A 16,138-nucleotide genomic window follows, 5' to 3' on the forward strand; every position below is an offset into this window, starting at 1 on the left:
AGGTATTAAATTAAATATAGAGACATGATGGCAATCTGGAGAGAGAGCAACTAGCACAGATGAGGGCGAGTAGTGCTACTGAGAGGTAGGTGTGCGATACACTTTTTACAAGCCTGAGCAAGCAAAGTACTAATCTGCTAAATCCAAGTTCAGCTTGTTTTTTACAGAGAGCAGTCTATTAAACACATGTGAAAATACAGCACTTCTGATCCTATGCTCAATAGACACAGTGACTGATAGACTGGCATCCTCCTTCTAACACTTGCCTGGAAGACTTATACCCTCCTTCAGACATGTCTTTTCTAGACACACACAAATCTTTCAGCACGGATCATATTTTCTAAATCTTGAATCATTGGGGTAATTTTTCTGGATTACATCCCATTTTTCCGCATCACTTTCAAAAGGAGTCAAAAACCAGACCCAAATATCCAGCTCCTGACTTCTCGGCGCTCAGCAGAGATGTCTTGCTCACACGCTGCATGCTAAGAGTTTCTCTTCTAATGGAGTTATCACATCTTTTACTCCTGTTCCACTTGCCAGGCACTAGAACTCCCATCTCCTCTCCTGCTGCCGGGTGGCTGTGAGGTTACAGATTACCTGACGCACACTGCCTCGCAGTTTTATAATCTGAGGGCTGTCACACTGACAACTTCTTTCCCAATATATCATGTTCATTCGTTCTTCTAATCCTGTCTTTTACAGAACTTCTGTACCCTCTCAGCCTAGCGTCTCTCCTTCAGTATTACATGCTCTCTTTCTATTCCATCATTCAAGTCAGCAATGAAAATATTGACTGAAGCCAGGTCCGCAATGAAGCCTCTTCTGAGAATAAAAGTGAATTCTCATTTAGGCAGAGCACTGCTGCTAAATACTTTCTCAGTGTGGGGTTTCAAAGAATCAGGCCATTCCCTGCTATTCAGGCCAAATTCCTCCAGTTTACATATGAGCATATAATGTGCCATAGTGTCAAAAGCCTGACTTACGTCAAGATGTATCACATTTGCCACTTTTGCCTTGTCCACTAAGCCAGTTTCTCTGTGAAGGAAGGAAATTAGACTGGTTTAACACAATTTGTTCTTGACAAATATGTGTTGACTGTTTTTTATCACCTTATTATCTGGATGGTGCTTACACACTGACTGCTTAATAATTTGTCCTAGTATCTTTTCAGATATCAAAGGTAGACTGCCCGGTGCCTAATTCCCAAGACCTTTCCCTTTCCCCTTTTTAAAGATAGATATGATAGTCTGTTAAAATTTCAGTGCAGAGAGAGACGTATGGCTTCACGAGAAGCACGACTGTGTCCATTGTGATAGTCACGTGCACAAGTGTAGACAAAAAACTTAACTATTTTCTAGAAAGTGTGGCCAAAATTGGTAAATTGAATTTATCTGTTACATTATCTTGGGATGAGACAAAAATAAGCAAAGTCTAGGGTATATGACCAGAAATGAATATTATATAAACAGAATCATTCATTGTCACAGAAATATGATCGCTATTACGTCACCTCTTCCAGCCTCCTGCCAGTGGATGGTTATTTCCTACAGAGTATTTTCCACTCCTTTGTTCAACAGAGATTTAAGCGAATCAGTAAATAGCTTCCCCCCACTTCCCTTGGGAAACTGTTGCATGGCTATATAATAGTCAGTTTGGTTTCACTGAAAACAATAATGCAATACTGAAATGTATTTAATAGCAGCTAATTGTGACAACAAAATATGTAGTAGTAACTCTACTCCTCCTTTCTTCGTCCCATTCAGACAACTGTTTCCATCCACAGGTATTATACCTACTTATTCTTCTGTTGTTTCTCCTCCGATTTCTGAATAGCTCTTACTTTTCGTATTTCTCACTGTACACAATCACAAACACACACACTGGCATCCACAGAGGTACGTGGAGAGACCAGGAATGCCCAACCTTCTGGTTTTTTGGGTGCAGTTATACCAAACGTCTCCCATACTCTTGCTGGTCTCTACCATGGTTCCCAGTGGAGAGACAGGTCTTCATCAAGGAGATGATTTTGCAAGGAGTAGAAACAAGAACACCACTACATCACCTGCATTATAATGCCATATATAATGCCTTCACTTACATGAGACGGAATGCAATGTCTTCCCTTATCATCTTGGATGTATATGACACACGCCCACACTCACACAGAAATACACACACGCATAAAAGCAGCTGAGTCCAGCAAGGGTAAATCCGAATATTACCTAGATACTGCCTAGATCCTTCATTATATGTATATTAAAATGCCTAAAATACAGACCACAGCCTCTCAGAGGAGGTTGACCCTTTGTTGATTCCAACCTGTCACTTCTCTACTTTTCTCCTGATTTCCTAATTTGATCTGATCCAGTTCCATTCAAATAACTCTGGTGAACTGTCATGTCTGAAGAAGAATAGGCTCCCAAGCTGCTTACAAGCCAGCAAATACTCCACATCTACCACTATTCCAGCTATTTCAGATATGCTCAGCCCATTTCTATTTGTAACACGTTCAGAGACTCAGAGGTTTGTGACCAGCTGAGAATGCACCAAGTTCTCATCGTCCCAGCGGCTGCTGAGATTTATTTGTTCATACCAACCCTTGCATCTATTGAAATAAAGTGAGATTAGTTCTGAGGGTGACTTCGGATACCCTGTGTCCTGCTCTCCCTTTCCGAGAGCGGCTGGGAGTGAAGTATAGCTGCAGTATCACACGATAAACCCACTGCATGAATAAACGCTGTTTCCCATTCTCCATGCATTTAAATCAGAGGTAGTTGACCTGTTTAGGATATAATCTATTCAGATAATAAAACCCACATGGCACATAGTAAAATGTTTTAATCCATGATCCATGCATATACTTCTCTAGAAACAAAGATGGTTACAGACTGTAGCATATAAAATTTGCCCTGAGCTAGAGAGCCAAAGCCCTTTAGCACAGAGACATTTTTGAATTGTGAACTTTATAAAACCTAACCCATAAGTTCTGCAGATGTAGCTTATTGCTGAGAAAAATCTAAGATGTTAACTGGCAGTGTTAGCTCATATAAGCTGGTATTTGTAAGAAGTGTGCTGTATAACTTGTATTATTTTTCTCACCTTTCCTGTATAGTAAAAACCAGCTATTGCAAATTAAGGCTTTATTTATTTTGCTGTGGATTTGTTTGGGGGTAAGGATGTGGTTTTGTCCTCTGCCATTTCTAAAAATTGTACAAATCAAAGTGTATTTTGTAAAGGCATTTTACTACCTGTTTAATAACTTTTTAAAAGGTTCTAGTATTGCATCATGGGACTACGTATACGGCAGGTCTTTTCCTTCATGGATGAACAAAGAACATATCCAAACAATGCTCAGTAACCTTAATGGCAGTAGCCATCCAAAAAATCCCTTGTGCATTTTAAGCAAAGGGATCCAGAAAAGCTAGTCTGCTTGAAACATTATTTAAAGACATGGGGTTTGGACACAGACCCACACAAGCTGTTTAGCAGCAGATTATTCAGACTGTATCAGTTTTCCTTAACTTTCTGGCTGCCTATGACTATAATTTTACGCTGTTTTTATCCAGCAGCAGAAAGGGATGGAAAGCAAATCAAGATCATGTGTAAAGGGATGCCTTAGACAGACCACCGCTGGCTCTTTCCTTCACCTGGCTGAAGACAGACACCACTCAAATCTGAGTATCCATGGTAGGACTTAGCCAGAGGCTTTTCTTTTCGGCATTTCATGCTTTGGAGAAGCTCCTTTGCATGCTAATAAAGATGCCAAGAAGACCAGCTGCTCCTAAACAGTTTGCAGGGAGGCAGATATAATTAATTCACAAGTTGGAAGCACGTTTGACAGAGAGAATTGTTTTGTTACCCCCAAACAATCGAGAAGCTCATATGTGAAATGTACGTGCAAGTACATCTGCTCTCACTTAAACCCCATACATTTACGCTACCCAAACTGAAGACACTGTAGTCAACTTCAGAGCCAGCCGTGAAGATGATTTGCAGAATAAATCTAAATACTGCTGTGCAAGGAAAAGCTTGATCAATAGGCTCCATAACTTAGAAGGTATGAATTATATTACTTTAATGGTATGTCCAAGAACATTAAGACCAATCAAAGTCTACCCAGCTGGCCATGTTTAGCAGGTCCTTGGCCTTCTTTGGGTCATCACAACCATGAATTCCACCAAACTCAGGGTCCAATACTCACAACAATAAGAACAGGATTATTTAAGCATTTTTTTTCCCTTGCTTTTTCTTTTTTTCAACCATATTCACATAAACTTGTCACCTATTTGCATACATTTGAACAGTCTGCCTGACTATACGGCATCTGCACTTTTATGTTCATTTCCCTGACATCTGGAGTGCTATAAATTCAATGCTTGCCTTATTTTTTTCTTTTTCTCTCTTCCCCTCTCTCCCAAAGAAGTATTGGCAGTAGCACAGATCAATCCGGTCACATTCAGATCCAAACTCACTGGAGATTTCCAAAGCTTGAATGACTCAAACCGGACCAAAAAAGCTAGAGAGTGGTGGAAAAAGAAAACCCCACCAGTGGTGTCTCTGTAAGGAAAAAGCAGTGTTGCCATTCTACTGCCACAAGATTCAAAGGAAAGTACTAACAAGGAACGACTCAAAAGCTTAGATAAATGGCTAAAGCTGCCTCAGGGCGCCCTGGAAGAGAACACTGGGGCACTATGACCAGCTTTCACCCACCTCTGCTACCTCCTTGCTGGGTAAGCAGTAGTTGATACCAGCACCCCAGGGGAAAACGTGCCTCGGGGCAGCTCTGGGCTGATCGATGGAGCAATTCAGCATCCTTCTGTCTCTCCCTTTAGACTACGAGACAGGAAAGGGGCCAGCAGGCCAGTGGGCGTGGGGGTACTGGACGTTGCACAGCGAGGGTGAAAGCCATACGTTCATTTAATGGGAACGTTCGGAGTACCCGAGCACCCAAAAGGGACATATGAGAACCACTCCGCAAATCTCCAAGGTATTGCAACACACGATGTAAACGTACAATTAAGTTTTGCAAATCTGGCCAGACACCAAAGGCTTTGGAAGTTGGCTGAACACAAAGTTCCCTGATTCTTCCCCTGACTCTCAGCTTTCCCTGCAGACTGGATCAAAAAGTACAGATAATACTAGGCTGCTCATGCTTCTGTTGCCCATACACTGATATATTTGTCTTGCTCCGCTGGGACAGATGAAATAAAAGAAAGGAAAACAGTCTGGTGTCTGTTGAGGGATCATCTCTTACTAACCAAGAAATGGCAAAATCCTCCCAAAGGTTCTTTGGGGAATATTTATTCTGTCCCGCGCTTTTTACTGTAATTGTGTTAATCCAATAGATTTGCTAAGCAGTAAAGCGTTAACTGGCACGTCTGAGGAATGCCTATTGGGTAATGTGCCTGCATGGGAAGAGGCCTGAAAATGCAGTTTACATAAGGGCGTGGACCATATGTGACAAAGAATACATTATAGTATATGTTTCCTTCATGGTAAAATATGATGAGGTAATGGGGAGCAGGGTTAAAAGCTGAAGAGACTATATTTATGCGTCAAGTTCAAGGGGTTGTTTTAATTTCTAGACCCGATCAATGATGACAAACTTCAGCTCTGCTTCTGTACATGCTCCGACAGCCTCGGAGGGGGAACTCCCGTGTGTCCAGGTAGCGTGCATTTCTGTGCTGGACTACTTTTACTCTCTTAACCTGGCATTTTGAGCGGAAAGCGCGGTGCTGAGCGTGACAGAAAAGGCAAGTGGCGAAGGGAAAAGAGTGAAGTTAAATTGTGTGGAACTGACCATAATGAAAAAATTGGGGGCTAAACCAAACCCGCAGCTATTTTGCCTATCACTCACCTACACATCTTCCCTTCATCTCAGAAATCTTTCATTTGATCCCATGATTGCCTTTACAAGCTGCAGGGTGCATCAGGGGAACACTTCACCGGTTTCGTTTTCTCTCCTGCCGAGTTACGCTACCCACAGCCTCTACGATCACACAGGATACAAGAGCCCACAGCTTTTTCTGGTTTTTGGTTGGTTTTTTTTTTTTTTTTTTTTTTTTTTTTGCTGTTGTTGGCTGCTTGCACTGCTAGGGCTCAAGTCCTGTCAGCAGAAGCTTTGCAGCGGATGCTCAGGGAACCTGCCTAACGTGTTACAAACTGACACAACTCCAGCAGTAGCCAGTGGTCTAATATAATGCAGTTATTTTTTCCAGGCCTGTTTTCTTCTTCCAGCTGAGTTCCCAAAAGGCAGCAATGCTTTAATGGACCCACACAGTGAAAAAATGAGCAACAGCAGCATCCAAAAGGCTTTTGTTCATTATTGCATCCAGCCCTTCTGGAGTGCTCAGACGAACTGGAGGGCAAGCTTGGCTAACGCCTCCTGACTGAAGTACTGAGATTTCACATGTCGGAGTTACCCTGCTTTCCACTACACAACTTAAAACTTAATGCGAAATGAATGTACCAAAAGTATGGGGGGTGAAGGGGGTGTCTCTCGGATAGCTGCCCCCCTCCCCTCCCTTTGCCTGAGGACACCTGGTCACCTCCAAAGATGAGAACACAAATCTCTAGACTACCACACACACACAAAGGCTTTTGTAAAGCATGAGGAAAATTTGGGCCAGGAATACAGCACGATGCAGCTTTGCCACTCTAACAGAGGAGATAATCCAGGACTCAGGACTGTAGGTTTTTTGGAGCAACCTACGAGGATCTTAATTTTCAGTAGGATTTAAGCTTCTGACTCTGGAAATCTCTGCCAAGAGGTTTTCAAATCCATGTTGACCAACATTACAATAACCAATTTCCACCACCTCTAGAGCTCTGGCTTATAGCCTAGCCAGCAGCTCAGGACAAAGCCTTCTCCATGCTAGATACAAAAGGCAACCCGAGACAGCCAAAGTGAGAGCTTGCTTGGTCCACACAAAGCCTCACTGAATGCAAAGCCAGTAATGGAGATATCAAAGGTTCCCACTGGCACAGCTACGCTGAAAGGCTGCCCATTCCATGCCTCTCTCCTTCTCACCAGAAAAACAACGTTGAAAAAAATCCTTTAATTCCTCTGAGGCTCCACACATGCAGTTACCTACACGCCATACGTACAATCTCTCTCTCCCCTCGACCCCTCTGCCTCCCCCAGCTATGGCACAAAGCTCCAGATGAGCAGCTTCAATTACTCGAACAATGATCTTGGACGTAAAATATTTCCCTCTTTGCCACAAATCTTTGTAAGTAGCGAAATAAACACCGCAATGTGCCTTCTTCCAACAGCTGGAAAATTATGGTCTGACTGAAATGACATCATTCTGTTTTCCTATGGAATTTCTGTGCTGTGAGATTTCAGGGAGAAACTGTGTGGTGGCTTAAGGCGGGGTGGGAGACAGCATTGTGAAGTGGGCAAACAAAAACAAAAAAAAAGGTGAAACTGTCTTAAACAGGCCTTAATGCAAAATAAATGTTTACAGAAAAAACGGAAGGATTCCTTAAAAGCAGATCAGGCAGGCTGTTCTTTAGTTTATAGCCAGTCCTCAGTTCCAGCCTCCAACAGCACTGGAGGCTGGAACTGGTATGTTTCTCCATGCTAGAGATACCTATACCAGTTTCTCCAGCACTGGTATGTTTCTCAACATCTTAGATTGTTCTTCCCCTCTGTCTTATTACACCACTGAAAAAAGATATGGAAGATACACCCCAGTGAGGAAATACCTCTGTCAGAGCAACACTGCAACTCCAGCAGCTTTTCAGCGGAGACGGCACTGAATCTACACCCTTAATCACATGCTGAGTTGGGGATGTCATCAGAAGGTGTGTGACCACACTGATTATACTGCAATCCCCTTGGTTGCACAGAGGTCATGGTGGAAAAGAAAGGTTTGGTCCCAGCAAGTTAGAATCGAGTCCCAGAACGTGACTCTGGACCAGAAAAGGCAGACTGCAAAAGGTTTGATGGTAACAGAGTCAAAAACCGAATTTGCCAGTTGGTGAGAGGAGACACAACTGCCAATTTCTATCAAGAACTGGTAAGTTCAGTTTTTCATTGTCATGGCATTTAGAGCTATAAGCTTCAGCTAATTTCTACGCTCAGCTTTGGTCAACATTGTGCAAATTAAAAAAAAAAAAATTACACTTCTTTTTTTCCCGGTTTGCTTTTCAATTCCTTACCATGCCAGCACACACATTAAGGTAGCCAGAGCTACCTGATTTTCACTCCCTGGCCCAACAGGCCCCAGTATCATTAAAGGTTTGGTCACCTTTGCTGAAAGTTTCTCGAACACAATTCTCAGTCGTACTCGGTGCAATTCAGTAGTGCAATTTGGCACTTCACAGATGGATCAAAATAAAAATCCAAATCACTGAAACCAAAGAGAAATTCCGAATTGCCCTTGATGATCACTGTTTTCCTATAAACTACCTACTTACTCCAAATCATAGCTGTGGGAAACGAGCAGCAGCACTGGCGCTGCCTTCAAGCAGTAATCAGGCTTAACATGAAAATCAGAAATGAAAAAGAGCATGTGAATACAAGAAAGACAAAAGACGTCTTTGCTGAAATTCCTCTTCTGTTTTAACTCCTATAGAAGGCCTTGAAAAAAATCTTCTCAGTAGTCCAAAAACACCCCAAACATCTTCAATAGCTCTGGTTCCTACTCACCGTCCCTTCCTCCTTCCCCCTGCCCCTCCCGATTATGCAATTATTCAACAGAATAAGAAAAACACCCCAGGATAGCGTAACTAAAAAGTCAAGGTGTATGTTAAAAATTCCCTCAAACCAGGGATAACGCTTACCTTGCAAAGTTTTTCTACATTCTTTTTTTTTGTCATGCAAATGAGTGAACTTCATATATTCAAACCTGAAATTCCATACTTCATTTGTTAACTTCTCTTGCTGTTGTTATTTATAAGCAATTCTACCAAATTATTAACTTTCAACCGCGGCATTTAGTGGGGTCAAGAAGAGCGAGCAATGAAGGACTATCTTCAATGCTTTGACAATGAATAACAAAATTGATGTATAAACGTGCATATCACTTTAATGTATCCAGCCCTATATATAAACATAATTTTATGTGATTTATATCCCTAATTAGATTCCCATGGCAACATTCTTCAGCTAACAATGTGTACCATAATCACCTTTTCCTCATACAAATGATTTCCTTAACTTTGCATGCATAACTTAGCAGCTTTTATTTTTAAAACTCATGTTAACAGTTTCTCTCTTGTTACCAGTAGGGGTGCTATGATAAGAAACTAATTTGCTGTAAAAATTACTCATTTGTCAAATAGGCATTAAAATAATTGTTCCCCTTTTGACTGTTACCCTGCTGTTTCCAGTCATTTTCAAAAACTAAATTATTTACTCATTTGAAAGTTCAGCTGTGCATATTTTAATTGATATTCCCTCATAGGACTCATATTGTTAATGACAATAATTAACCCGAAATGGCTGCTAAATAATTATGCTGAAAAGATACGAAGTATTTGTGCAGAAAGTAAAATCAGCACTTGAGAAACCATCAAAACGTACAACTTCCCTGTTTTATGGCAAAGCATAGTAATAGTTCATAATCAAATTAAGGATGAAAAGAAAAAAATGTAGATTACATGCTTTGATGCAGAATACTTTATGTTTCCAATATAGTATGGTATTCTAGCTAACAACGAGTACTCAGTCATTTTAATAAATCCCTAGTACTGCTATTCCAGATAGTAATATAAAGTACTCTCATGAAGTGAGTGCAGTTAGGAATGGGGTAAACTATCCATTAATAATATTTCTCTGACATCTATCTATTGCACTTCATTCCAAGGAATCAGACCCTTGGAATAATTTATGGCTGATGGACTTAACGCTGAAAGTTTTCTTCTGGCAAGCGTTGTTGATTTCAATGATGACAGCTAAAAGCTATTCAGGCCCAACTTCTTGCTCTGGACACGTCACAGGGCAGAGGCATTACCAACCTATCCTTTGTGTAACCATTTATACCAGCACAAAAACCATATAATTTTTGATTTAGCTCCTTTGCTTGCCAATAGTGCGAGTTACAGGTGAAGCGAGCTCCGTACGCACTGCTAAATAGGACAGGGAAGGTTCATCTACATGGGAACCAACCTGAGTTAACTAAGGATGTGATTTTAATGTGGGTTTCTATATAAAACTATATTAAGCCCATGTGCACTCACTCATTCAGAATTAAAATAGCCCTAATTCACTTTAATCTAATTCACTTCCAAAGACCACAAAGGGGTTTAAAGTTGTTTAATCTATTTGAACAGCTCATTTGAATCCACATGCCTGAGTGTCCCCACAGACACCCGCACAGACAAACAAAAACCCAAGAAAGCAGTAGAGAGGTTAAGAGTATGTTGGCAAAAAGTTTTACTTCATGGCTTTGTGATGGAAAAGTTGGTTTTCAACTATAAAGACTCTTTGAAGAAGGTGTTGACACCTAATGCTCCTAAATTTCAGCTGGAAACTAAATTCCCTTTCCAAAAGGCGCCTTGGACTGTTCCTGCAGTGCTCCTTGGTTGAACATCACATAACCCCATAGTCTGCAGTCCAAGCAGTTGGTCCCACACACCAAGGTCAGGGACAACTAAAGCACCAGATAAACCCGGGTACATCAGACAACACCTATTCTGGTTCCAAATCATTTTTACTATTTTAGACTAAACCAATTTGGCCTTTGATTGTTATTGAAAATTCAAGATTCCCCTGCCCCAGACCAGTCCTACCTGAAAAGACTTCTCCAATAGCTCATACCCAACACTTGTCATCTGTTTGGTGAACATCCACTGCACCACCTGTGCCCTAAGCTCATCTGAGAATAAGGGTACATCTGAACTCACAGTTAAAGTCACTGACTCCTGACATTTTGCTCTCGTTAGAGGAAACAGCTGGCTTGAAGGAGCAACAGGGTCTCTGCTCACAGGCCCAGGTGGGTGTTGGCCACAAGTAGAGCTCTGTAGCTGATACACAGGATTGAAGGTTGGTCCTATTCCTGCTTCTGCAAAACTGTTGGGGTTTGTGAAAGGAATCGATTTTTCCTCGGTGTTAGTTTTTAAGACTTGAGGAGCAAGCGGACAGCCCACCTCACAGGAATGTCCTGGATTAAGCATAGACATGTTGCCAGTTTTGAGTGTGTTCACTGTAAAGCTCCCCCTCTTAGAGTCAAAGGAATTTCACTGAATATTTCACTGAATATTTTTAGAGTTGGAAGGGACCATATAGATCATCTAGTCCAACTCCCCTGCTGAAGCAGGATTGCTTAGAGAATGCTACTCAGGACTGCATCCAGGCGGGTCTTGAAAATCTCCAAAGAAGGGGACTCCACAACCTCCCTGGGCAGCCTGTTCCAGGGCTCTGGCACCCTCACCGTGAAGAAATTCTTCCTCATATTTGAGTGGAACCTCCTATGTTCCAACTTGTGCCCGTTGCCCCTTGTCCTGTCACTGGGAACCACTGAAAAGAGTCTGGCTCCCTCCTCCTTCAACCCACCCTTGAGATACTTAATGTGAGACTTTTAAAGCAAGTGGATTTCTATTCTTTGCTGTAAAGGAAAGCAGAAAATTCTCAATTGAGTGAACTCCAAAGGTTAAAAAAAATAATGCATATTTTTTAAAAAGTCTGGTGCTTTTGAAGCAGTAATTCCTAATTTTTGAATGCTTTCAGTTAGTAAAATGCTTCATTACAGCAATTTAAATGCTCCTGGTCAGAGAATGTTAATATGAACGCATCTGTCTTATTCGCTTAAGTTGCCTCTGCAATTCTTGTACGTTTTCACATGCCCCTCTGGGGGTTTGCATGTGTAATCAGCAGCATTCAGAACTCAAGCACGCCTCTGTTAAAGTTTGGCTCATTTAGAGCTACCTTCCATATCCACTAAGTTACATTTTGGATTTTGAAATTTAAGACAAATAGCCAACAGATGAAGAGCATATTTATGAAAAAAATTTTCTTTTTAATTGCTCAGCCTATTGCTGTCTGAAAAATAAGTGCAAGCTATTACTGGCACCAGATGACTCCCAGTTTTCCCTGGCCAGCAAAGCCGCATCTGCAAGTTCAATGAGATCAGTAAACAGTGTAGGTTAAGTAACTGGTTACTAATATTTTCCTTGAGCTACAAAACTTTTAAACAAACAACAACAACAACTGTGACTGCAGTAACCTTCCAGAGGTTAACAGCATGCAGGTGGTCAATTTGAATTAAATGCAAAACAGACGGCTGAGGCATTATAAACTGAAGATCTTGGTTAAGTTTGCTTCAGGAATTGGGTCGTCTTTCTCAAAAGTCTCAATGATACAACACATAAATGTCAAAACGACAAAAATAAGGAAGTATGTCATAGACTAAGCATTTTAATGCCTTTTCTGGCTCACTTTTGCAGGCTGAACTGTCTGTGTTGACCACATTTGATGGCATCAGTACTTAGAGTGGCTGTACGCATGAGTTTTTAATAGCTGAAATAAATGGAGGTGGCCTATCAACTAACTGAACTGTGCTGTGGGCTTGTATTTTAAACCACTGGTATGATACATGTTCTACTTTATTTATGATGCCACTTTGCTGACCTTGTGAGATAGCTCTAAGTATTGGTAATCTGATATTGAACTAGAAAGAGGTTCAAATCCAGCTAGCAATGGTATAAGCAGTGATCAGAAAGGATTATTCATATCCTTCCAGAGACCTTTTTTTAAAGCAAGTCTCTCCATCTATTCCTAAGCAGACAAGTATCCCTAGTGTATCCCTAATACCACTGGTGACCACCAAGAAACCTATTTGGAAGGTCCCCCAAAACAAGCCCAAGAACTCTTGCACCCAAGAGAACTGTTTTCTCCAACGTCGTGGAGAGGGGCTGTGAAGGGAACCTGCACTGCCAGGGGCACCTCTTCAGAGACTAAGCAGAAGTTCCTAGCATGGTTCCCAAATACATTTAAACTGTGAAATGTGACACAAGACCAGGCTGGATGGGGCTTCGAGCCCCACTGGAACTAGATGATCCTTAAAGACCCTTCCAACCCAAACTGTGAAATTTTCACTGATTCTGTGAAAAGTTCGACCCACAAGTGGGCACAGCCTGACAGAAATGTTGTTACTGGAACAGAAAATAAAAACAGAGGAGAAACACTGAAAAGTCCTTCACTCCATATCAAACTTTGGGTAGTCCAGCGTTTGTGTAAAGTGCAAAGCGTTTTCTTTAAGAGCATTGAGCAAAATATTTTCCAAAGCCAAGCAATCCCTTTTGGGATCTCCCGCTCCCTCACCAGCCATTCTGAGCAACACAGTTGTGACCGAGCTGATGCCCCAAACCTCCAGGCACACACAGTAGCTGCTGCCAGGAGCAAGGGACACAAGCGGAAAATGCAGGACCGTGACTTGCCATGTGTACATACACCAGCTGGCACTTAGACTCTGCGGAAAAGCACCAGCAGTTGGGGAAACTTGACACGACTCAGAGATCCACGTTCGAGTTGAGTGGCCGCCAGTAAATAAATACAAATCTGTTGTCAGGGGGTTTCGTAATGACGAGCTCCTCAAAGCTAGTAATACCCATTCCCTGGTGGAGCAATATCTAGCTACAATTGCATCTCAGGCTGCAATATCACCTCCCAATCTACGGTACTTTACCTTAACAGAGGGCACGAGTCCCAGGCAGCTCTGACGCCCTCCGTGGTGCTCGCGAGGTGAGGGCACACGGCATCTGGACACCTTCCAGCAGCTCCTTTAAACAAGTCAGTGGAAAGAGCGAAGTTAGAGAGTATCATCTTGTCATTGACGTAAGATTCACATCCAGTGTGCTAAAATACAAAGTTGGAGCCCTCCTTCATTCCCCCCACACAGGCAGGTCCATGCTGGGTACATGCTGGGTCAGAGCTGCATGCAGGCACATCACCTAGCTGTTTTTTTTCCCAGCTAGCCCAGCTGGGTGGCCAAACCCAGGCAGGGAACGGCTGAGCCCCAGCTGTAGCCTTTCCATTACTGGTGGCACCAGTTGTTGTTTCTTCTTTCCGCTCAGCCAAAAGTTTTCAGAAAACTTACAGGAGCTTAATCACCTCCATAAAATGTGGTTTAAACTGGCCAGTTCAGAAGTTATTAGGGAAAACAAACACTCTAACAAGCTTTTAACACTGTTGTGACGTCTTCTACTTCAGCAAACACTTAGCCAATTGAGTGAACAATTAAACGCTCTGAAAATTTTGAGCCTCTTAAAATGCAGATTAACCTGTGCAGCAATGAATGCCCAGCATTACCCCTTTCTAAGTACACCTCTGTTCTCGCCATTTATTTGCTCTGTGTGCCTCTAATTTCAGCTAGAAAAAACAGGGAACTGAAACGTCCCTCCAAAAATCAGCAGCGCTCTTATCACCGAGAAATTGAAGGAATAAGGTTTTGTGTCTCACCTGAAGCAATGGAGCCTCAACTCCTTAGCGATACGATGATTCTGTTACAAACGGCAACTTTGGCTTCAGCTCCAAGGCAAGAATGCGTAGCAACGGACTACATGACGAAAAGGAGTATTTTTCAGCCTCTTCAGACTTGCCCTGCGTTACCTGTGAGTTATACATTACAGAACTGAATGCCAGAAAAGTGCATTTTAGAATGAAAAGTATAGTGTTTCATAATTTGATTTAAATCAATTATACCATCTCTCACTGGAACGCTCATGAGCTTCAGAAATAAAATATATAAATGAAACCAGCTGCTCTGGATACTCTTTCTGGGATAGATTTCACTTGAACTCAATCAGCTTTCTTCTGTAGCGCATTATTGTCATGCAGCATCAGAGTGGAGAGCACACAGTGCTGTATGAGCTATTGCAAGGTAACCAGTTACGGTTACAAAAATGCAGAAGATTAAAATTCTTTGCTGCAATGACTGGCTAAACCCTGAGGAATTAATTAATTCCTCTGGGGCTGACAGGGAAACTGAGGTAGTTATTGGCAGCCCAGCAAAATCCATTAATTTATAGCTATTTACTACATCACAATCTTTTTGATTTGTCTCAGTCTGGAGGCCCTCTGTGCCCAACAGCATGGAGGTCTGCAGTGTTTGGGATGAAGAATAATTACAACTGGAGAATCACATGCAACCAAAGCTCTGTGTTCTTTAATCTCCAAGTATAATGCATGTGAAGATTTTGGCATCACTCTTAAAATGATTGTTTGTAACTAAATACCTTAAGTCAGTGCTTAGATACCACGATGACTGATCTTTTCATAAATCAGAATAAATATATAGGGCAAAATCCTGGCTCTACTGAATTTAACAGGAGCACTGCCAGCCACTTTAAGGGAGCCAGAATTTCATGCACAAGGTTTTCAGCAGCACAAGCTGTCCAGTACTTTTGTTGTTCTTTTCAGTATTTTCAACTCCATTTCTCATCTAGCCCTCTTTTCCCATCCAGCATCTGCAGTAGCGTTGTGCCGAGACACAACCGCACGCTGAACTCCCAGCCAAAGCAAATTAAGACAAAAATATCCTCTGTTAAAATAAGGTCCAATTCCAGCTTCGGCTGACACAAGCAACCTCTATCTTTGATCACTCTGCCCACAGCCTTCACTCACGAGGCACCGGCCTGTTTTAAGGCTGATCAAGGACTGTTCATTCTAGAAAGGTGACAGAGGAGCTCAGGACATTCCAGGCCAGAGCAGAGTTGGGATGTGATGACAGCCTTTACTCTCCATTTCCCTGCTTTTGTCAATTCGAAACAAACCAAGTTTTCCTCACTTTTTCCTCCCCTCACTGGAAACCATTCTTCCCCAACATCTTCAAAAGGGGTCAGAATAAATGAAAGCCGATCGCGCTCTCAGGCACTTCGTGAAGTCTCAGCAGGGTTCTCGGATACATCTTCATACGCTTCTGATACATCTTCATACATCAACCGCTCAGCTTCCTTGAAGCCCTGCATAGATGGGTGGCAAAACTGATAGCTCTGAGTGCAACTTCTCCCCTGGCACATCCCTCCTTGTGCAAATCTGCTACCATCATATACCAAAACAAAACTTTAGGGGATTCCTGCATCCTCGGAATTTGTGCACGGAGATTCCCCTGGGCTCCCTCTGTACCCTGTGGGATGAGACAGACAGACTCCTGCACGGAGCGGAGGGAGCACTCCTGTTGGGTTTCTG

The sequence above is a fragment of the Numenius arquata genome, chromosome 7 (genome assembly GCF_964106895.1).
Source record: "Numenius arquata chromosome 7, bNumArq3.hap1.1, whole genome shotgun sequence".
Lineage (NCBI taxonomy): Eukaryota > Metazoa > Chordata > Aves > Charadriiformes > Scolopacidae > Numenius > Numenius arquata.